Consider the following 23,504-nt stretch of genomic DNA (forward strand, 5'->3'; position numbering starts at 1 on the left):
TCTCTCTCATTCTCTCTCTCTCAAATAAATAAATAAATAAATCTTTAAAAAAAAATAAATAAATGCACCTGGGAAAAATAATTTACACTCTTTTGTAAAGCAGGTGGTAGCTACTCCCTTTTGTGGTACTTTTGAAGCTGATGACTTGGAATTCCACTGTGGTTAGATCTGCGAAGTGGTAGTTATTATGTCACAACTTTAGTTCCGAAATCAACAAATGTATATCTATTGTCATCTCCCTACGTAGCCAAAACAACTCTAACAGTATATATGAAAGCCCTGGCATTATGTAAGGGATGAAAATAGAGCATCTTCCTTTTTTGTTTTATTTTATTTTTATTTATTTATTTGAGAGAGAGAGGTAGAGCACAGAGGGGGAGAGATAGGGAGAAGCAGACTCCCCACTGAGCAGAGAGAGCCCAGCATGCGGCTCGATCCTAAGACACTGGGATCATGACCTGAGTGAAGGCAGATGCTTAACCAACGGAGCCACCCAGGCGCCCCATAAAATAGAGAATCTTCCATCTTACTTGTGTAAGGTGACCATTTGCAAGGTGAATTTTTATTTAATTAATTTATTTATTTGACAGAAAGAGAGAGAGAAAGAGAGAGAGCACGCACACGAGTGTATGGGGGAGGGGCAGAAAGAGAGGGAGAGAGAATCCTCCAAGTAGATGCCCCAATGAGGAGCCCAATGTGGGGTTCGATCCTAGGACCCTGAGCTCATGACCTGAGTGGAAATCCGAAATCAAGAGTGTGCCGCTCAACCGACTGCACCTCCCAGGCTCCCCTGAAATGTGACTTTTAAAAGATTCATGGATAGCTTTTGAATAACAGTAAATGACATTTCAGTATTTTCCAAGTTAATCAGAGAAGTAAAGAGGTTATATGTGCTGCTTGGGTAACCTGGCCCTAAGGAACTGATCCTTCTGCTGAACTTGTTTCAAACCAGTCAAGTTTATGAGGAATGAGGGAGCAACTGGGAGCGAAGGAGAGAATGCTAATGACCTTGTTAGGGGTGGGAGGAATGGCAAGCAAATTCAGCTGTTGTGTGGGTTTCCTTAATTTTTACTTATACTTCTAGTTGTCAGGATGAGTGTATTTTGGATATAGAATAAAGTGGAAAGAAGAACTTGAAATGACAAAGGGACTAAAAACAAAATTATTATAGCTTCTATGTCTTCCTCCTCTAAGCAAAGTCATATTGTGATTTTATCCTTTAAAATTCCATCCTAACACTGAAACTGTCATATTTTTGAAACCCAAATCCATATATTCCAGAGTACTTCAAAGTCCCTGCAAGTTTGATAAAGGTTAAATTTATCTCTAAAATACAATATATTCTTATTAATTAAATTTCTCTAATACAACTACAATTTTCATATTTATAATACTGATATGTCATTAGGGAAATACCATTTATCACAATTTGTATATATAATTATATGATAGCAAATAGTTTAACTATAAATTGTTTTGAGAAACTGATAGTAAAGAAACTTTAACATATTTTAAAGTACAAGATGGGAGATATATAATTCTCAATGTTTTCTTTTTTAATTTTTATTAAATTATTCTGATTATTTTGCCCTTGGTTATGTAAGAATGATAAATCATTTCAGTTCTGAAATTTAATAGGCAAAAGTAATTGCATTCTCTCAAATAACTTGCAGACCATGTTCCATTAGAATGCCACGTAGCAAGTATTTATTTTACAACAAAGGGCACTTAAAGTTTGACTTAACTAATACAGTTCTCTGAAACACTGAAGATAGGAGGGACCATCTTTAGATTTTACAGTGGAAACTCTTAAGGTTTGGGAGAATGCCTTTATGTTAAAGTGCTTGTCCACTCCTACTTCTCTATAATTCTCTATTTTAGTCACTGGAATGGAACAGATAATACAGCTGGTTGGATCTCTGACCCCCAGAATCTCAAGAGGAGAAAAATCTCACCTGTGAGGCTTGAGGAGAGATTAGTGGCTCCTTGCTCCACAAAATGACAATGATATATTTATGTGCATGCTCCGTGACTGTATAGTTTTTTAAAGATACATTTTTATTGTATTGTATTTTAAATATTTATTTATTTATTTGAGGCAGAGAGAGAGAAAGAGAGAGAACGCTAGCCGGTGGAGGGAGAGAAAGAATCCTCAAGTAGGCTCCACGCTCAGCGAGGAGCAATCCCAGAACCCTGAGATCATGACCTAAGCCTGAATCAAAGTTGGACTAACTGAACCACTCAGGTGCCCCGTTTCCTTCCATTTTTTTTCCCCAGACTCTCAGCAGGCCAATGACAAAAGCCTCAAAACTATCCTTTCCGGCTTCTAATTTTTGACCATCTCTCCTCTCTCCTCCAAATATGATTTTTCATATAACAGTCATAAAGAAACATAAAGAAAATATTTTAGCCAAATTAAAAGCATCCCCTGTCTTTCCAATGCAACTGATAATAAAATTCAAGCTCCTTACCCTGTGCTAAAAGGGCTAATGTGGTTTGTCCAGGCTTCCATTGCTGACACCCTCTCCTACCGTTTTCTTTCTGATTCATTGGTCTCCAGCCACAGTCGCCTTCAGACAATTCATTTTTATTCCTTTTAATACTCATTATAATATTTTCTTATTCAAATTCTCAGTTGCTTATCATCTATTTTCCAAAAAGAGTATTAGGTCCATGAGAGCAAAGATCTTTTCTGTTATGTATAGTATTGTAACTTCAATGCTGAAAAAAAAATGCATGATAATATGGTTGTGTTCTCTACACCCTAACTGAATGAATGAACAGCTTCACTGATGGTTTAGACTACTTGGGCTGTTATTCTGCTAGATTTAGAATTAAGTATTTCAAATATTAGTTTAACACTACACCTATAATTGGAGGACTTTCGTGGCTGTATGCATCTATAACAGACATGGCAAAGGCCCAGGGACAAAATCAAGTAAACATCATATAATCTATATTAAGTATTATTTTTTTTCTTAGCACATACCCTCCTCAATATCCATCACTGAGCTACCCTGTCCCTCCCACCCTCACTGCACTCCAGCAACCCTCAGTTTATTTCCTGAAATTAAGAGTCTCTTATGGTTTGTCTCCCTCTCTGGTTTCTTCTTGTTTCACTTTTCCCTCCCTTCCCCTATGATCCTCTGCCTTGTTTCTCAAATTCCACATATCAGTGAGATCATATGATAATTGACTTTCTCTGATTGACTTATTTCACTTAGTATAATACCCTCTAGTTCCATGCACGTCATTGCAAATGGCAAGATTTTGGTGTTTTTTTGATGGCTGTATAATATTCCATTGTATATATATATACCACTGGGTGTTATACGCAAACAATGAATCATGGAACACTACATCAAAAACTAATGATGTAATGTATGGTGAGTAACATAACATAATAAAATAAAATTTTAAAAAAAGAAACATTCCTAAATAATCATTTTCAAAAGAAAATGTAAATAAGAAAATATATTGATATAGTGATGTGTGTCAGCTAATTCTCAATAAAACTGGAAAACAAACCCCAAAAAAGAAAAAAAAAAAGAATATATTAACTATTTTTTTTAAGATTTTATTTATTTGTCAGAGAGAAAGATAGAGAGAGAGAACAAGCAGGGGGAGTGGTAGGCAGAGGGAGAAGCAGGCTCCCCGCTGAGCAAGGAGCCTGATGTGGGACTTGATCCCAGAACCCTGGAATCATGACCTGAGCCAAAGGCAGATGCTTAACCGAATGTTAAGTCGTCCCAACTATTTTTTTTAAATGCAAGGAATAACTTCATTTGTTCTGCTATAAAACTGTATGTGCTTCAAGTCCCATGCACATATGTAGTGAGAAATTCAACCTTTATCATGATTTCTTTATCCGTTCCTTGAGGTAGAAGCATAAGAGTAATCTTCAAGGTGGAAAGGTTTCTTGGTTCTTAGTTCATGACGAATAGCTGCATTGGCTTTGCTTCTTCTGTCTCACAATAGTTAACCCTTTACAATTTGACACTAATAACTCTGAGAAGTCTAGGTGTTGTGCTTTGTGTGAGTCCTCTCTACTGAATTCAGACTCAAAACCAAAAGCTAGGTGATGAGAGATCTTGCCAGTTCAATGGGCTTCAATAGATTTTAGTTGCAGTACAAAAAACATTTATAAACCTCTTAAGTAGATGTTTTAGTATGTAAATGCCAGTGCATGACCTTTTATTTGGGAAGGTTGGAAAGGAATATTATTCTTAATCTCTCTTAGAGCAGAAATACATAAATGAATATCAATACTAAATCAATTACCCTGTAGTACAAAATCATGTTTACATACAACACTCCAAATGCAATTTGGGTGAATAAAACATGTTAAGATTTGAAGTTCTTAACACTGATAATACATCTTCTCACTTCTAGTTCTTGATTATCAAAATGTAATATCCCAGCCCACTTCTGTGTGTGCATGTGTGTGTGTGTGTATACATATATATCAGTTTTTCACAATTACTCTATTACTTAGACTTAAATCATGGTACAGTTAGCTATTTTCAATATGCAGATGTAACATGCATGGAAGTGTGAGAATATAATTATAAAATAGCCCATCTGCATGGAGACTGCAGGTACACCCACTGAAGGGGTCAATAAACCTGTGGCAAAAGAATTATCTAGAGAATGAAGAACATCCAGGTAATCAGAGATTATATTTCCAGATCTAACTCAAATTTGGCAATGTACTGTACTCCTGCCAAAAGACAAAGAGGCTTGGTAATTTCTCCCTCAACATTGCCCTTCCTCCTTGCCTCCACCATTCTCCTGGATTATAGTTCAAGTAACTGCAGCAGGCAGAATGCAGTCTCTGTGGGAAATGTTCAGGTGAGAATATCCATATCCGCTCTCATCCAACTTTGTATCACTAATGCCTAGCACTGTTTGCAACCTAGTATTCATAAAGTAAGTAGTTCACTAAATGCATGCCCAAGTGAATACATTAATAAAATAATGAGGCTAATTATACCTCTGGCTTAAAAAAATCTGTGCAGTAGGAAAATTGAGCCAAAATTGCTGGCATTAAATGATACAAATACAACTTATGAAGGTTCTTACTTCAAAGACTCTAGAAAATATCTCACGGACTGATGATACTCTGTAGTTTTTACTTGATCATCCTGGCAAGAATGATAATATATCATAGTTTATGTCTTACCCTTCATTTTTAAAGCAATTTTTTTATTGGAAAATTACTTGTATTTAATGATCTGTGTAGAAGTTTCCTGGAATGTAAGTATAGCAAATTTTAACGTGATAGTTATGCAAAGGCATGGCCATTCCAGGAAGCTATATGAGGAAACCAAACCATCACTCTAAATTAATTCAAAGGCCACTACCACAGTTTTTTCTCCTAAGTTTAGTCCTTATAATATTAATGCCTCATTTATATATGTATGAGTATACTAAAATTTTGCTTTTTTTTTAAACTCTCGTAACTTCCTTCCAGAATCAATCTCTTCGTGACCTATATATGCTTTAAAATGTCCTTTAATGAGATTAGATTTCCATATTGGATAAGATCTCTGATTAACATGAAACAGAGATTTTTAAATATTCATTTAGACTTGTCTCCTCCTGTTTCAGAGGAAGTACCTGAGGGAACTGTTCTTTTATTTATTTATTTATTTATTTATTTATTTTTAAAGATTTTATTTATTTATTTGACAGAGAGAGACACAGCGAGAGAGAACACAAGCAGGGGGAGTGGGAGAGGGAGAAGCAGGCTTCCTGCGGAGCAGGGAGCCCGATGTGGGGCTCGATCCCAGGACTCTGGGATCATGACCTGAGCCGAAGGCAGACGCTTAACGAGTGAGCCACCCAGGCGCCCCGAGGGAACTGTTCTTGAGAAACACAATCCTGATGCCAGTTGTAGTGAGAACTGATCTGGCTCAAGAGTAGGTTCTAAAACCTCTGTCACTGCTGCTCCCGAGGAAATTCATTGCCTTTGCTGACTTGTCCATAGAAGATTCCATTTGCGTGGTTGAAGTCATTGTCACTTACAACTCATTTCTCTCTCTAGGTCTCATGTGGGTACACTAAATTATTGGAAACTTGCATACATAGGAGCACCTCAGCTACACATGGACCATGAATGGGTTGATGTGTATGGAGGAATATAAATTCCAGCATTTTTCAGGTGACTCCTGCTAGAGGCTACATTATACTAAAAGTAGGCTTTTTTTTTTTTTTTTCAAAATGTGGGATAAAAAACTTAACAGGATAATTTCTTTCTTCATTTTATTTATTTATTTATTAAATATTTTATTTATTTATTTGTCAGAGAGAGAAAGAGAGCACAAGCAGGGGGAGTGGCAGACAGAGGGAGAAGCAGACTCCCTGCTGAGCAAGGACCCTGATGCGGGACTACATCCCAGAACCCTGGGATCAGGGCTTGAACTAAGGGTAGATGCTTAACCGACTGAGCTACCCAGGCATCCCATTAACAGGATAATTTAAAACTAAGGGTTAATCATATGCCTGAAATATAATACTGGCACATTGCTGGGGTAGGGGAGAAGAAAGGAACTCTCTTAAATTGTATTTTACAAGATTAAAATGCTTCTGTGTAAATAAAACCTGCAGGCAAAGTCTGGTTTTCTCTCTATTATTGGAAATAAAGTTTAATTGGAAAACAGACATGCTCAGTCATTTATAAATGGTCTGTGGCTGCCTTGCCTTACAATGACAGGTTTTAATGGTTGGGAAAAGACCATATGGACTGCAATCCTAATATACTTACTGTCTGGCCTCTTACAGGAAAGAAGTTGAACAACCTCTGTTTAAGTAGCCCGCATAGATGTGTAGATTTGCCACTGGAAAGGAAAAGGTCACTGCAATTTGCTTATAACTGCAGAAATATAACAAAATAAATAAAGGAATGAGAGGTTGAGTGTGTTTGGTATGTATTAGGGACAACTGGATGGTGACAGCTAATCAGTACGTAGCTTTGTAGCCTCACGCTGTAACAAATTAAGAGTGTTTTTAGTTCTTCAATAATATTTGCAACCCTGTTTTATGGATCTAACTGAAAAGTGCTGTCTCCTTTGTCACATGAAGTAGGCAATTGAGGGATTAATCTTTTAGTTTTAGAAGAGGATTCTGTCTACTGAAATGAGAATGCCTTTGAGGGTGTTAGATAGGAATTCACTTAAATGTACCATAAAGATATTATAATTTTTCCGGTGGCCCTGGCTTTGAAGGTGAATAAATTATGGTAGAACATAAGGAAGGAGATCCAGCTCAAACCTAGATGCAGCTGTTTTGTGAATCAACAGGACCTTTCTGTCTCTGGGCCATCCTCCTTGTTGCTAAGCGGTTCTTCTGAAACAAAGGGATCCAATAAGAATTAGCTCCTCAAGGGCCAGTGGAGAGTCCAGTGTAAGACACTGTTCCCCATGCTTTGAGGAGAAAACTAAGGAGGGGTAGATGACGTCTGGAGAATTAGCACAAGGAAATCACCTGGAATCTAGAATGTGTAGAGGGCAGAATCCTAAGAACCAGTCCCAAATCACCACTCTATTAGAAAAGAGATTTTGTCAATGTCAGTTGATACCATTAAAATTCATGTCTAATAGGCAACTCATGTATATTTTCAATAACCCACTGCAAGAGTCTTTCTTATTGTATGGGTGTTCCTTTTTTCCTACTGTGATTTTTTTTTTTTTTAATCACACTGCCTCTTTTTTATTAAAAATATTTTTCATTTTATTTTATTTTATTTATTTTATTTTTTTTTAAAGATTTTATTTATTTGACACAGAGAGACACAGCGAGAGAGGGAACACAAGCAGGGGGAGTGGGAGAGGGAGAAGCAGGCTTCCCGCCGAGCAGGGAGCCCGATGCGGGGCTCGATCCCAGGACCCTAGGATCATGACCTGAGCCGAAGGCAGACGCTTAACAACTGAGCCACCCAGGCGCCCCAAAATATTTTTCATTTTACAGGAAATCTACATGCATGCAAAGCAAGAATTCTCAAACTCATTTTGGTATCACATCACAGTTGCTTAACATGATATTAGAGACTTTTTTTAAAGATTTTATTTATTATTTTAGAGAGAGAGAGAGAGAAAGAGAGCATGAGCAGGGGTAGAGGCAGAGGGAGAGGGAGAGAATCTCCACACTGAGTGTGGAGCCCGACATAGGCCTCGATTTCATGACCTGAGCCGAAATCAATGTTCTGACACTTAACCACATGAGCCACCCAAAATTAGAGACTTTTATACACAGTTGTGGCACAGAACTTCCCTCTAGTAATTGCCTTTTGGAAAGAAAAAAAAAAAAAAAAGGAGGATTTTGCAACATTCAGGTGAGGCAGTAGGCCTTACAACAGAGTGAATACACAAAATCTTGTTTCTTGAGGAAAGTGTTACAATATATAATGGTTTTCTCTTCTTTGAAGATTAATAATTTTTACTACCAACTGAACAGCCTTTCATATTTGGTTACCATGTACTTCGTCAGCTGTAAACTTGCATTAAGCCATATTCTCTCTTTTCCAACCACACCGGCTTCTTTCCGTTCCCTGGATGCATGACACTAGTTGTGACATTTTTGCCCCGCTAATTAGCCTTGGTGTAAAACCTTCACTACCATTCCAACACATACACACTCACACACATACTGAAATTAAATATCGTCTACTCATTCTTTAGTTTCCAATTTAATTTCCCTTAGATGAGGCAGACATCTGGGCCACCAAACTAGGTTAAACCACCATGACCCTTTCTTCATACATTTAGTACGTTTGTAACATGTCTGATATTTCATGTCTTTAATAAACATTTTATTAAATAAATACATAAATAAATTATTGAATGTTTCCTCTAACTCATTTGTCTTTTGAAGACTGTAAATGGAAACAGGAAATATTATTTTAGACTGAGAATGAGCATATCCATTGAGTTCCAATTCATGTCATCATAAAGGTAATTATTTTAGTGCCCCACACATTTTTTTAAATATTTTATTTATTTATTTGTCAGAGAGGGAGAGAAAGAGAGAGAGAGCAAGAGCACAAACGGGGGAGCGGCAGGCAGAGGGAGAAGCAGGCTCCCTGCCAATCAAGGAGCCCAATGCGGGACTCCATCCTAGGACCCTGGGATCACGACCTGAGTGGAAGGCAGATGCCTAACCAACTGAGCCACCCAGGTGTCCCAATGCTTCCACCCATTTTTCAGAGACTGACAGAGAACTGGAGGTTGGTAATGCTAAAATCTCAAAGCATCTGCCAATATTCCCAAGCTATTTAATAGAGAAATATGAATTATGTCTCTTTTGTTCAGTAAAATCGTTGGGTTCTTCATTCAACAAATATTTATCAAAAGAACTATTCTGTACCAGACTCTGGTTCAGGCACTGTTGATAGAGTGTTGGATAAAACTTGGGAAATTTAACTGTAATACAGATGTAAACCGTATCTAGAGAGTATTTTCATCTCAGCTCCCCACTGGGAATTCACTTTTATGTCAAAAAGACAGAAGGATTGTTTCTCCTTCATGCTTTCTTTCCACTCTGACACTTGTTCTATAATTCAATGAAATCCTTTGTTTCCATAGTTGTAATGTAAGAATAAAATCAAGCTTAAAAAAAAAAAAAAGAATAAAATCAAGCTTACAGAATGATGGTTTTTTTTACTGTGTCTAAGGATTGCTGTTGAAATTCTAGAGTTCAAAAAGCACAGCCAAAGAAACTTACACATCATACATGATATCATCTTATTTGGTTTTATTTTTGTCTACATATGCCATATTCTCCCTAGTGGACACACAATGGACTTAGATCCCATAGTGAAAATAATTATTGATGATAAAGCACCAGACAATATAGGCCTGAATAACACTTAAATTCTGTAATCCAGGAGCTTATAATCTTGTACAAGAGCTAACACAAATACACAGACAATAGGAGTAATTGTATATATATATATATATGAGAAATGTTATCAAGGAAACGCTGTTTAGATTAATGTTGAAATCCTGATAGACTTTTAAAACACATTTTTTTAATTTGCTGATAAGAAAAGTTAGATTAAGAAGTTAGAGTAATATCATCTTTTATGTTTTCACCTGTAAAATTGTTTCAAGTGATATGCTTCTAAGTTGTTCTCATACTGATCAGTGAGTGAAGCAGCTACTAGATTATACTGAATTTCCACTCTCCTAACCAAGACTTTCTGTTTGTTCTACGTGCATTTAAAGGTTTCAATCATTAAAATTTCAAGATCTTTTTCGGTCTTGGATATACACACTTATGAAGCTAAATTAATGCCAAAATGTCCTTTTTCTAATTGAGCAGATCTTTAGGGATGCACATTTGCCACATATTAAATATATGTATAAGAAACTCAGAATTCTGGCATTTCACTCTTACCACAAATGACTTTTTAATAAGCAAACACTGCCTTGAAGGAATTCTGTATTTTGTGAGATAACTATACTAATTGGTCAGAGACAAATATATTTTCTTTGTATATTTCTGTATGCTATGCAAGAAGATCCTTTACACTCTGCAGGTTTAATAACATTTTAAAATACCAATCTTAACAAATGTAGTTAGCTAGGCATATTTGCCCTGTTTCAAAAATAAAAATAAGAGTTAAAAGAAGACTTCCCTTTGAAGCTTACAAGTGTTATAACTTCAGTGTTTGGACAAAGGAGCAATGTGTGACACCAGCCTATGTCTCTCTGACTTCACGTTTGGACGAACAATTTTCAAAAGAAACTGAGCATTGGAACCATGTCTCTCGTGACCCAGGCTCACTTCCTAGTCTTGGATAGAGAGCATTTGTGAGATTGAGGTGATAACCTGGCAAAAAAATTGAGGAAATAATAATAGAAGTCCTGAAAGATATAATCAGAAATCTCCTTCTTTCCTTTAAAATCACTTGTCTTAAAAGAAATAAAGATTGTGTTGTTTTGATTTCTGATTTAAGTACAGTACATCATCATTGTATATAGCTTAAATAATATAGATTAGGGAAAATATAACATTCATTCATAGATCTATAATATAGTAAGTGTTGGCTTGTAACTTTGGGGGTTTCTTGGATGAAATCTGAAAGTGGCCCCTGTACCTGGAGGGCAAGTAGATCTAGAGAAAGAGGAAGAGCACTCCAGTGTGCTGGGTGACAATTTTAATAAGCAAGGAAACTTACACATAAGGCTTGTTTTAGGAGGCTGCAAAATGAGTATCTCTCTGCAATCACCCACCAGAATCTTAAAAGTTTAGAGAGAGGACTTCACTGGGGTGGGCACATTCACAGTCCTCTCAACACAATAACACCTTGCTCTCTCAAGGCTGAATCCTTGAAAACAGCTCCTACTGTGTGAAAAGTGAGCAGAACATACAGTCCAAGGACAGGGGAAGGGGCAGGGAACCACTAGTTGCCTGGATCCAGCTTGTAGGTGACTCACAGTCATGTCCCCTCGATGAGCTCCTTCAGCAGTCCACCCCTTAGGACAATCTTACAGTCTTACAAACCCCCATCTTTCACTATGTGCCCTGAGCAGTCAGCAAAGGGTTTCACTAGCAGGGAGGTAGCTTGTTTGGTGGCTTCTGGCTGCACTGGCCAGAGAAAACTGATTAAGATAATGATTCCCAAAATAAGTAACAATTTTTTCCACCAAGAGCCCATGATCTGAATTAAGTTACCTAAGCTGTGGATCAAGTCACTTGGGGCATTCACTTCTGTTTTCATGTGATTTAATAAATATGACACATTAACAGACTCATCAGTGTATGAACACACAGTATTCTGTTTGGATAATGGCACAAGTGTGTCCTCACAAGGAAGTAGTAATGTCCGGGGCCATCCGATTTTGGAGGACAGCTTTTCTCAGTAGAGACATTTCAGTGTTTGGTAAAGTCAGGCTTTACTAGCTATTATTTAAGGCTTGTTGGGTATATTTACTAGGGGCTTCTACATGTGTTATAACATCTTACAGGCCAATGGAGGGAATAAAATCAGTGGCCAAATGATCACACTAGTGGAAAATAGAATGTGCCCATCTGGCCTTGAGGAGAGGGAGCTTGGCAATTTTTGTTACCATGGAGTGAATTTTCCCCTGTGCCCAGGGAAAACCCAGGGTGCAATGGCCCAACCACTCAGGTGGAGCCATGGCCAATGATTTATGTCACACAATCACTGGGTTCCATTGGGGGCTGCTCAGTAAATACCTGGGTGGCCTGGCCAGTCAGTGCCAAACCAGTAGGTATCCATTGATATGGCAGGATGACCACACAGTTTCAGTGATGTTCATTCTATATTCCTGGTACGTTGTGCTGGTTCTATTTAGAGTAGTGTTTTTTTCTGTTCCCAATGTAGGGGTGCCTGGCTGCCCCAAGGTCCATAACCTGGAGTGAGCTTCATGAACCCAATCTAAATCTGAACATAGCCACCCATGGCTCTGATGGTGGTATTTTTAGAACCCTTCTGGTCAGCAATTTGATATACTACCTGTGTAGGTCGATTGACAGAAAAAGTATAGCTATGCCCAGTGTTATTGATAGTGTGTGCCACAGGCCAGGTTTCTGGATCAGTATTGGTAATATCAGACAACAGTGTACTTGTCCTAGTTCATTCTTCCTTAATGTACTGCTTTATGGCCTTCTGATCCCTTCCCTGGAGTGCTGATACCCACCATGGCAATCCTAATGAACTAGAGAGTGGCGGCTGCCCACATACCCAAAAGCTGAACTGATCCCTTTATTAGGTTTGTGAATGGACCCACTTAGAGAGGTATTTCCATCAGATGCCTGTTCTGTGACCAGACACATTAGGAGCAGCCCAAGTCTTAGGTCAAAAACACAGACACTTAATAAGAACTTGTATGGGAAAGGCTTCCTCTTCTGTAAGAATTACACCTGTGGCCTGATCCTTAGATGCTCATGTAGATGCAGCTTTAGAAACTTGGCCTGGTTGTGCATATCATACATGTTGAACAGAGGATGCAGCACTGTCAGGCATGAAGAGGTGGACAGGGGATGGGATGTGCTAAGCCAAGATTCCTGCCTTCTGCCTTCTTTCAATGGTGCATGCTCCATTCCAGGTATAGCACATTTCCACAGGTCCAGGTTGCAGCCAGACAATGTAATCCCAGTGGAGATTGAGTAGTTCCTTTTCACTCAAGGGTGTGAAGTAACTCCCTCACCTTGGCTGTGTGACCCATTACAAATTCCAGTAGATAATGCCTTTCTCAGGCACAATGGGACTTGGTATTCCCAGCAGCATAGCACACTGATCCACAATGAGAGTCAGGGCAATGGCTATCTCCTGGGCCTTCCATACCTTTAAGGTGTTGGATGTCTCAGCAGGGGTCCCCAATCTGGTATGTGGAACAATTGGCCCTCTGGTTGATCATTCAAATGTATTAAAGCCTGGGACACTACTTTAGTCCATCCAGCCAAGGTGGTTTTACCTGTTAGTAATTTAATTAGGACCTTTGAAATATGACCCGCCAATCACTATCTATTTGATGAAGGCATCCATACATGTCACTAAGCTTCTCTAATCACCAAATGGTGATAGCCTGTTTTCCATGGTGACATGGTTAATCTTGGGTTAGGCCAGAAGTAGGGCATATTTAAAACCTTCACTCAGAGAGAGGACAATGTAACCAATTTGTCAATCCCTTACGAGTTGGGAACCCCAACGAATGACTCCAGACTCCTTTGGCAGTTGCCTTGAACATTGTTTAGAACGCATGAGACATGTCGTTACTGCATTAGCCAAGTTCCTATATTTCAAAGACAATCTGGCATCCCTGCAATGTGCCATTCCACCAGGTGCTGCAATGGCCCCTTTTTCTATTAGATCTGCTGTATATACTAAAAGGTCAGTTTCTCAGGCTCATAACACCAGCTGGGGCATCAGCTTTTTGATTGCCAGGGGGTGTCAACGACTTATGAGCTAGGACATGGAAAACAATGGAGTTCAAGACAGTGGGTCTTGAAGTTGAACCCAAATGTCTTACCATATATCCTACCCCACAGGGCCTAATCATGATCATTTACTCCTCGGCTTCCCATTTTCCAAGCCATAGGGTTAATCCCTTTGGAACAGCTCAACTGTCAGTTGAGAGTTAACATCCAGGGTTCATGAGTGATGACCAGACAAACCACTCTGAATTCAGCCCATTGGCTGTTGTGGTTCCTTCATGAGAGGCTGTACCTGGAGGAGTCCTGTGTACACTACCAGGGGGCTGTTTCTCTATGGGGGTACATCTTGTTTCTGTCCCCTTCCAGAACTAGAGCCAAAATCCTAGGGGCACTCTCCCTCTTGTTGTCTCTGTCACAGTGCCCAACCCATAGCTTCTGGGGTCACAGAAATATCTAATTCAAATGGTAGCCCTGCTTGGTTGATGCCCAGAACTTTCATCTGTTTCACTACTATTTTTTCCTTCTCAAAAGTTGCTTGCTGCTCTCATCCTCTGTCTTACATGGGTTCTATCTTTAAGGTGGCATAAGAGATGGAGGCATTGTGCCAAAAAGGGAATAAAAATCCTCCAAACCTGCAAATCCCTACAAAGTCTTGCACCTCTTCCACATTTTTAGGAGTTGGATAAGCTTACATTGTATCAATCCCTATTTCTGGGACAATATACATTTATCCTGAACAAATCCCAGAACTTTATGGGAACAAAGCCCAGAACTTTATGGTAGTGCCTGGGCCTTCAAATTTCTATGGGCTCACCACCCATCCATTTCCTCACAGATGTTTCAGCAAAGCCTGAAGAGTGTCTTACAGCAGAGGCAAATCTTCACATGTTAATGTTACATCATTAATGTAAGGCCCATTTTACTGCTGTGGGGAAGGATAGCAGGGATAGGCTCCCAGCTACCATCTCATGACCCTATGCAGGTAATCTTGGGGAAACACGTGAAAGATCTAATGTTGTCCTTCCCACATGAAGGCAAATTGATCCTTTGACTCGGTGGCCGGGAAAAGGCTTTTGCTAAGTCTAGGACAACATGGGACACTCCTAGGACTGTGGCCCAGATATGCAAGATGGTGACAATATTAGACCTAGCCACATGGATGGGAGTTATTATGTTGTTAATTCTCTGTAGTCCACTGTCAGTTTGCCATGAGACATCTAGCTTTTTTACTGGCTGTTGAAAGCACTATGGGCAGGGTGTACAATACCCACTCAGTGCAGTTCCTGGATAGTTTCTCCTATCTCCTTATGCTCCCCAGCAATTTATATTGTTTGACAGTTACCACTTTCACAGAGGTGGCAGGCTTATGCGTTCCCAGTTGGTAGGCAGTCTTGACCTACATCTTGTATCCAGGGCATGGGAGGAACACACCTAGGCTAGGACTATTTCCCTGAGACCTCTGCTGGAACAGGTGGGCCATCATGGTTGGTAGGGGCAGATGGGGCGAGTCTGAACTCTTGTTCAGCTTTTGAGGTGTTCCTTAGGCTTACTAGCACAGCATGAGGTTTCCATTATATCTTTCCAGTTAGGTTCCTGGCAGCAAGGAGATCAAATCACATTTGCTTTCGGGTTACTTTTACTGAATATTTTACAGCCATTTGGGATAGCCTTTTGACTTTTTGAGTTCCTTTTCTGTCTCAGGAATTTCCTACAGCCTGTACCCATTCCCAGGATTTGTCACTTTCCCCCACATCAGCAATGGATCGCTTAACATCATAAATATCTTGTCTCACCACTGGGCTCAGCATGAATATCAGTGTCCCATACCAGGTGCCGGAGTATGTTGGCTTTAATTTCTGCATTGAATGTGACCTGACCAGAGCTTTCAAAGACAGGAGTATAGATGGCCTGTCTCATTCCCAACTTCTTAAGAATTTGTTGCACTTCCTCTATAGATTTCCCGGGTCCCTCATGCCCAGGGATATAGCTCTCATTTGGCCAAGCCTCCCTTCAGGATAGAATAATCCAATTCATAAGGGAGTGAGTGCCTTGAATCCCCTGAGGGCCATTCAGGTACTATGGGAGGGCAGGGTGCATGGTGATGTGGCTCATTTTCTCTGCCTCACCCCAGTCAGAGAAATGCCATCACCCCTATATCCCATAGCCACTCCAATCATGCCTGGTTCTTTCCCTGGCCTTTGTTGGAAACTAGCAGCTATATCAACAAGCTCAGTGGGAGTATATTCTCTCATCATGAATACTCCTTGAACCAGGGGCTGCCCTGCTGTCTGGGCTTATTGCTGCTGTGCTTCTGCTTTCTTTTGTGTGAGGGGTCACACACCCTGCATTTTGTCCATTTCACTGTCAATTACTGCAACATACTCCTCTTAGTTCCCAACACCTTCCCAGGGATTCCACCTCTTAGCATCCCAATCACAAGTGCTCAGGGCTCAGACCTTAAATCCTCAGCAGCTTGCACCCTCCTTTGCTTTGCAGAACTGCACACTAAGCTCGCCAGCTAATTTTCTTGCTCTTCCACTCTGTCTGCCAGCCCAGAAGCCACAGAGTAGTGAAAAACCACAGGTCCTTCTCTAATCTCAGCTTTGCTTCCAGCTTTTTAACTCAGGCTTCAGTCTGTAGTTGGGCATCAGTGTCCCCCTGAATGACCCACCCTAGAGTCCAGCCCACCACAACAACTCTTTCCTTCCCTGTTTTGCTGCCATGTGCTGTGTGTAGTTTTCCAAACAAGTGCATTAGACCGGCCGGTGTGTTCAGGGCATCCCCGTGTATTGGTTTTCTATTGCTTCATAACAATTACCTCAAAATTAGCACCTTAAGACAACATACATTTGTTCTGTTAACATTTACATGGGTCATAATTACAGATACGGCTTATATGGATCTTCTGCTCAGGGTCTTCCAAGGCTGCACTTAGGGTGTCAGCAGAAACTGTGGTCTCATGGAGGTTTGGGGTGCTCTTCCTAACTCATGTGGTCATTAGCAAAATTTATTTCCTCACAGTGGTAGAACACATGGTGCTGTGTTTCTTCAAAGCCAGCAAAAAAATGAGTGAGGGTGAGAAATAGAGAGAGATGGGTAAAGGCAGGGAGAGAGTGTTTCTGGCTTCCAGTCTCTCACCCTAAGATCCTTTTTAAAGGTTTTGCCTGATTAAGTCAGGGCCACCAATGGTAAGCTCCCTTTGTTTGTGGGTCTTAATTACCTCTGCAAAATCCTTTTACCATACAATGTAACATAATTAGAGGAGTGATATCCCATCATAGTCAGAATTTCTGCTCACACTGAAGGGGAAAGGATTATCTCCAGTGTATACGTCAGGGGGTAGGAATTTTGTAAGCATCTTAGAATTCTGCCTTCCACAGTCTGCTTTTTGCTTTCCAACAGAGTTTAATATTTTTACTTATGGCTATTGATAAGAAGCTAGTAATCTGTGTCCTCTGGGTTTTGCTCCTAAAATTGGGCTTTATAGAACCTCAGGGGTGCACATATCCTAGTAAGAGGTGCTGGATGCTGCAAAATTAAATTGGTACTTCTTATTTAAGAGTCAGTTTTGGGAGAAAACTGGGGAAATGCAACCAATTTTTATATAAAAGCAGACAGAGGAATAAAATAGCCTAGAACAGGTTTCACATGAATTTTAAGATGTTGTGGGGGGGGAAGTTCAAAATTCTCTGTGATGTACAAGAGCCTGAGTGATGCCTCTCTCTAAGTATCCCAGTGCTAAACATTCACTGGTCTTTGTCTTTATATCTATGTGGCTGGAGAAGGGTTAGATCCTTTATATCATGTGGGTAGAAGAGCCAAATGTGAGATATGAGCCTATGGTATCTGAAAATCGCCAAATGGAAAAGTTTAATTAGGAAGCACTTTCATTAGGAAAAATATACACAAAGTTGTCTATAATCTTCAGGAAAAGTAGACAATGAAATCGTTGGGGTAATCTTTTCTAAAAGTACTGGATACTCAAAAAATAACAAGACAATTATGTTATAACAGGAAATTTAAATATTAAAAGAAATATTAATACAGCAAATATTAGCCATCTTGTAATTTAAAAAGTTGAATCAAATTACTCAAAATTAAAGAAATAAAAATTCTAATTCATATGCGCAGTTCACTCTTCTGTCTCTCAGGTCTTCCACAAACTGTTTCAGAAGTGCCTTCTTAGATCTACTCAGAGGGCAAAGCAATAATGCTTGAGCCTGAATTTTGAGCACTTCAATGTTTAATAACTGTTGATGGTGTTAATATATCTCTAAGTATGAGTATTTACATTAAGAAATGTGAAATGAAATAGCTTTCTTCCCAATATTTATTTTTACAGGCAAGACATTCATTAAAAAAAACAAAACAAAAACAAAAACAAACTTGTAAGTATTCTGAAATTCCCTGCTGACTGATGTCTAAGGAATCCACATTTGTTGAGTTGCTAAGTTTTTTAATCAAGCACCACTATGACATCTGTGGTGCTCAGAGCTGAATTCAGTGTTAGTTTTTTGTTGTTGTTTGTTTTTTTCATTAGCAAATTCTGTTTGTTTGTTAATGCAGCTTTGCAATATGTAGCTAATCTTATCAGGCAACTTCTGAGTGAAGAGTTCATTGATAAATTCCTGAGTTGAATTATATTATTGCTTAAACACAATTGAAGACCTTAACATACTAATTTATTAAAATTTAACAAACCAAAAGAATAATCTAAACTTTGTAACCTAAAAAGTGATTCACTCTTAGCCTCCAACAGTGCCCTCATTCACCCAGAATTTAAGAATATGAAGTTGAAAAAGTTATTTTTACTACCATTAGGCCAATAGAAAGACTATAACCTCAGATATACACTATTATATTTCTTACATTGTAAAATTTTATAAATAAACATATTTTATAAATTACTGCAAATGAAATAGATTTAACATGAAAAAATAGTTTTAAGTTCTATTTTACTCCCAGTTAGTTGACAATCTATGTTTCTTATTAATTTTAAATTACATTTTTATTCTTCATTATAAATGAAATTGTTTAATTATATATATTTTAAATATCAGAAATTAGATACAAAAGATATACTAAATATAAAGCTCAAATTCTGAAAATATTTGAAACATTATTAATTACTTGGGTCATATAATAGCTTAAATTTGTGGTTTCATTAAAGAAAATTTAAAAAGAGCTTTTCATGGGCGCCTGGGTGGCTCAGTCATTAAGCGTCTGCCTTCGGCTCAGGTCATGATTCCAGGGTCCTGGGATCGAGTCCCACATCGGGCTCCCTGCTGGGCGGGAAGCCTGCTTCTCCCTCTCCCACTCCCCCTGCTTGTGTTCCCTCTCTCGCTGTGTCTCTCTCTGTCAAATAAATAAATAAAATCTTTAAAAAAAAAAAAAAGCTTTTCACAAATGTATTTCATTACAGTTTATAGTGGATGTTGTCAGTCATCTCAAGGCTGACTGACTCTGCCACTTTTCATTTGGAAAAATCAACAGCTTTTTAAAAAACAAAATGGTTGATTCCTTCCTTCCAAAGTACCCTGAGACAACCATCCTAACATACACACATATACATATGTGTGTGTTTGCACACTCAAGCATCTGTCTTCAGAGTGCATGTTTCAAAAAATCCTAATTCAAAAACTCAACATTTTGACTTATTTTTTGCATTGACATACAAATAAAGTATATATTTATATGTTCAATTAAAATTTTATATACTGTTCACAATTTCTGGATCTGAATTAATAAAAATAAATAAGTCTACTAGATGGTAAGTAGACTTCAACTGAACTTTTTTAAAAAAATATTTATTTATTTATTTGAGAGAGAGAGAGAGAGCAAGTGTGAGCACGCAGCGGGGAGGGGCAGAGGGAGAGGGAGAGAGTCTTATCCAGACTCCCCTCTTAGCATGGAAGTCCGGGTGGGCACTCGATCTCAGGACCTGAACCTAAACCAAGAGTCCAACACTTAACCAATTATGCCACCCAGGCACCCCTCAACTGAACTTTTTATATGAAATTATACTTCCTGATCTAGGTTTATGTCATATATGGGGTTGAAATTTTTATATACTTAAAAAAATGGTTATCAGATATATCACTAAATTATATTCAATCTTAATAATGGTGGCATTTTGCAAAAAAAATTCTATTTAAAATATGCCCTTGATATGAAACATATATGTTTTAAAATCAAATTAAATGTATTTTAGATAATTTATACATTAGTACATGCTGTATACTTAGAGAGTCAATTTTTCCTCCCCTGAATAAACATTTATGAATAAGCCATTGTAAGAAGGAAAGTAACCATTACATTTGAATTTATCAAGTAACTAGAGTTTGGTAAGTCTCTGCTTATTAGAGTCTTTGGTCCATTCATACTTTATATGACTATTGAAAAAATATCAACTGAGTATAACATTTTATAATTTTTCTGTTTGCTTGCTCTTTTTAAATCTTCCTTCCCTACCTTGTTTTGCATTATTTGAATATTTTTAGTTATACTTCTCAAATGATATACTGTGTTTGAAACTTTAGATCTTTGTCAGGGAGTTATATCATTTTATGTTATTTCTACTGTAAAAGAAGAGAAAGCAAACAAGATGTTGCTACCTTTTGAGCATCTTAATTTATAACCCATTTGTATGCATCTCAGTAAAACTACAACATAGAAATGTTTTCCCAATATACACATAAATACATGACATTTAAATCACAGAAAACATTGGGCGCCTGGGTGGCTCAGTTGGTTAAGCGACTGCCTTCGGCTCAGGTCATGATCCTGGAGTCCCGGGATCGAGTCCCGCATCGGGCTCCCTGCTCGGCAGGGAGCCTGCTTCTCCCTCTGACCCTCCCCCCTCTCATGCTCTCTGTCTCTCATTCTCTCTCTCAAATAAATAAATAAAATCTTTAAAAAAAAAAAAAAGTTTTAAATCACAGAAAACATTATTTTAATATATTTTATTATTTGACCAGTTTTAGATTTGTGGATTGTTTATAATGGTAGAACAGAGAATTCTCATGTACCATACAGTGTCCTCCTTAATATCTAACAATAGTATAGTACACTTATTATAATTAATAAACCAATATTGATAAATTATCATTAAGTAAAGCACATACTTTATTCAGACTTCCTTAATTTTGACTTAATGTACTTTTATCTTCCAGGATTTTATCCAGGATACCACAGTGCACGGAGTTGTCAGGTTTCTTTAGTCTCCTGTTGTCTGTGACAACTTCTCAGACGTTGATTGTGTCTGATGACCACAATGGTTGTGAAGAATATTGATCAGATAATTAGCAGACTGTCCCACCACTAGCATTTGTTCTGCTTGTGATTAGGCTGGAGTTCTGGATATTTGAGAGAAAGACTACAAAGGTGAGGGGCCATTTTACTCACATCTCATGAATGATACATGGTTTCCATATGATATTATTGATGATGACTTTAATCACCTGTCTTAGGTAGGGTTTGTGAGGTTTATTCACTGTAAAGTTACACTTTTTTCAGCCCTTCATACTGTACTCTTTGGAAGGAAGTCACTATGCATGACTCACACTTAAGGAGTGGGGATCCATCCACCTCTTTGAGAACAAAACATCTATAAAAACTATTTGGACATTTCCTGCATAAGAGATTTTTCCCTTTCTTCCCATGTATTTATTTATTCAATTATCAATTGATATTAACATGAAGTCATGGATATATATGTTATTTTTTGGATTATGATCCAACATTACTTTATTTAGTTGTTGCCCAGGTTTTTTCCAGATTTGGCCATCAGGAGCTCTTTCAGCTGGCTCCTACGTCCTTTGGCATACCCAATAATTGTGTAGTCAACATATATATGGGATTTTCTTATATTCTGGCACTAATTAATGCTTCAGGCTCATCTTGTATATTTCCTACCCATTTCTCCAAGGATCCCTGTTTTCTTTTTACTGGTATTAGAAACCAAGAACTGGGTTCTAGGTACATTTGTAGCTACTAGGGTGTCTTGCTTTTAAGCTGTCTCAGCTGACAAAGCAAGAAAATATATGCATGTATACTAACCAATGGATATACAAATCTCTATAAATATTGATATTTGTAACTATTGGTATCTATATTAAAGTAAACATCAATTCATACTGATGTATGTAATTCTAACCCATTACCACATGGATCATTTAGCCTCCTCTTGTTTGTCTGTGAATTCTCCTCCAACAGTGAGAAACATGGATCCTACCATCTGCCATCCATTTACTTAATGGTTTCATTCTAGTGTGTGTACATGTGTAGCAGCAGTATTAGAGTGGTTAACCCGTGCTCCCACGGAACACAACTTTAACACCAGAGAAGAGTGCTTACATAGTTTCTTGCCCTTTAGCTCTACAGACTCCACTCATTTCCAAATTTACTTAGGTCAGGCAAATTTTTTCTCCTGTTTCCTTCAGTGTTTCCTTCAGCAAATTTTTTCTCCTGTTTCCTCTCCTGCATATAGATCCGGCACATTTGCATACTGTTAATTTATTGTATAACATTTTGCACTCAGTCTTGTGATTTCCCCAGCTTTGTAAAGAATGTGTTTTGTTAAAGTTATTTTTTCCAGTTTTATTGAGCTGTAATTGGCATATAACATTCTATAACTTTAAGATGTATAGACTTCTGTTCTTCTGAAATCATCACGTTGTAATAAATGTTTTAAATTTGCATGCATTAAGATTTGCTTCTTTCTTGTGCTATAAATTTGTATGTTTTGACAAATGTATATCCACAATTACAGTGTCATACAGAATAGAATCACATAACATATTTCTTATGTTTCACATATTCAACCTCCTCTTCCTGCGCCAACACCCCTGGTAGCCACTCATCTTTTAGTATCTCTGTAGTTTTGCCTTTTCCAGAATGTGATATAATTGGAATCATGCAGTATTCCTTTCCAGACTGTCTTTCTTCACTTTACAACATGCAGTTAAGATGCACCTATATCATTTTATGCTTATAGTTAATTTCTTTTTATTTCTGAACAGCATTCCATTGCATGAGTAACCACAATTTGTATATACAATTACTATTGAAAGAAATCTTGGTTGCTTCTAGTAGTTTTGACAATTATATATATAAAAATGTATACATTTCCAAATGTGGGTTTTTGTGTGGACATAGGTTTCAAACCATTTGGTGAATGCATAGCAGCATAATGCCAGATCATGTGGCAAGGCCATGTTTAGCTTTGAAAAAAACTGACAAACGGTCTTCCAAATTTGCTATTCCATTTTGCATTCCCACTAGGAATGAGGGAGAGTTTCTGCTGCTTCTATCTTCACTGGTAATTGATATTGTCATTGTTTTCTGTTTGTTTAATTTTAGCTTTTCTAAAAGGTGTATAATAGTATCACATTGTTGTTTTGATGTTGAAAATCTTATCTTATGCCCTGTTGCAGCTGTATTTTCTTCAGTGAGGTGTTTGTTCAGATGGTTTGCCAACTTTTTTCCATTGCTATTTATCTTTTTTTAAAATAGACTTTATTTTTTTGGATTTTAGACCCACAGTTTTAGGACCACAGCAAAGTTGAGTGGAAAGTACAGACAGTTCCATATATCCTATGCCC

This window comes from Halichoerus grypus, chromosome 1, assembly GCF_964656455.1.
Source record: "Halichoerus grypus chromosome 1, mHalGry1.hap1.1, whole genome shotgun sequence".
Taxonomy (NCBI): Eukaryota; Metazoa; Chordata; class Mammalia; order Carnivora; family Phocidae; genus Halichoerus; species Halichoerus grypus.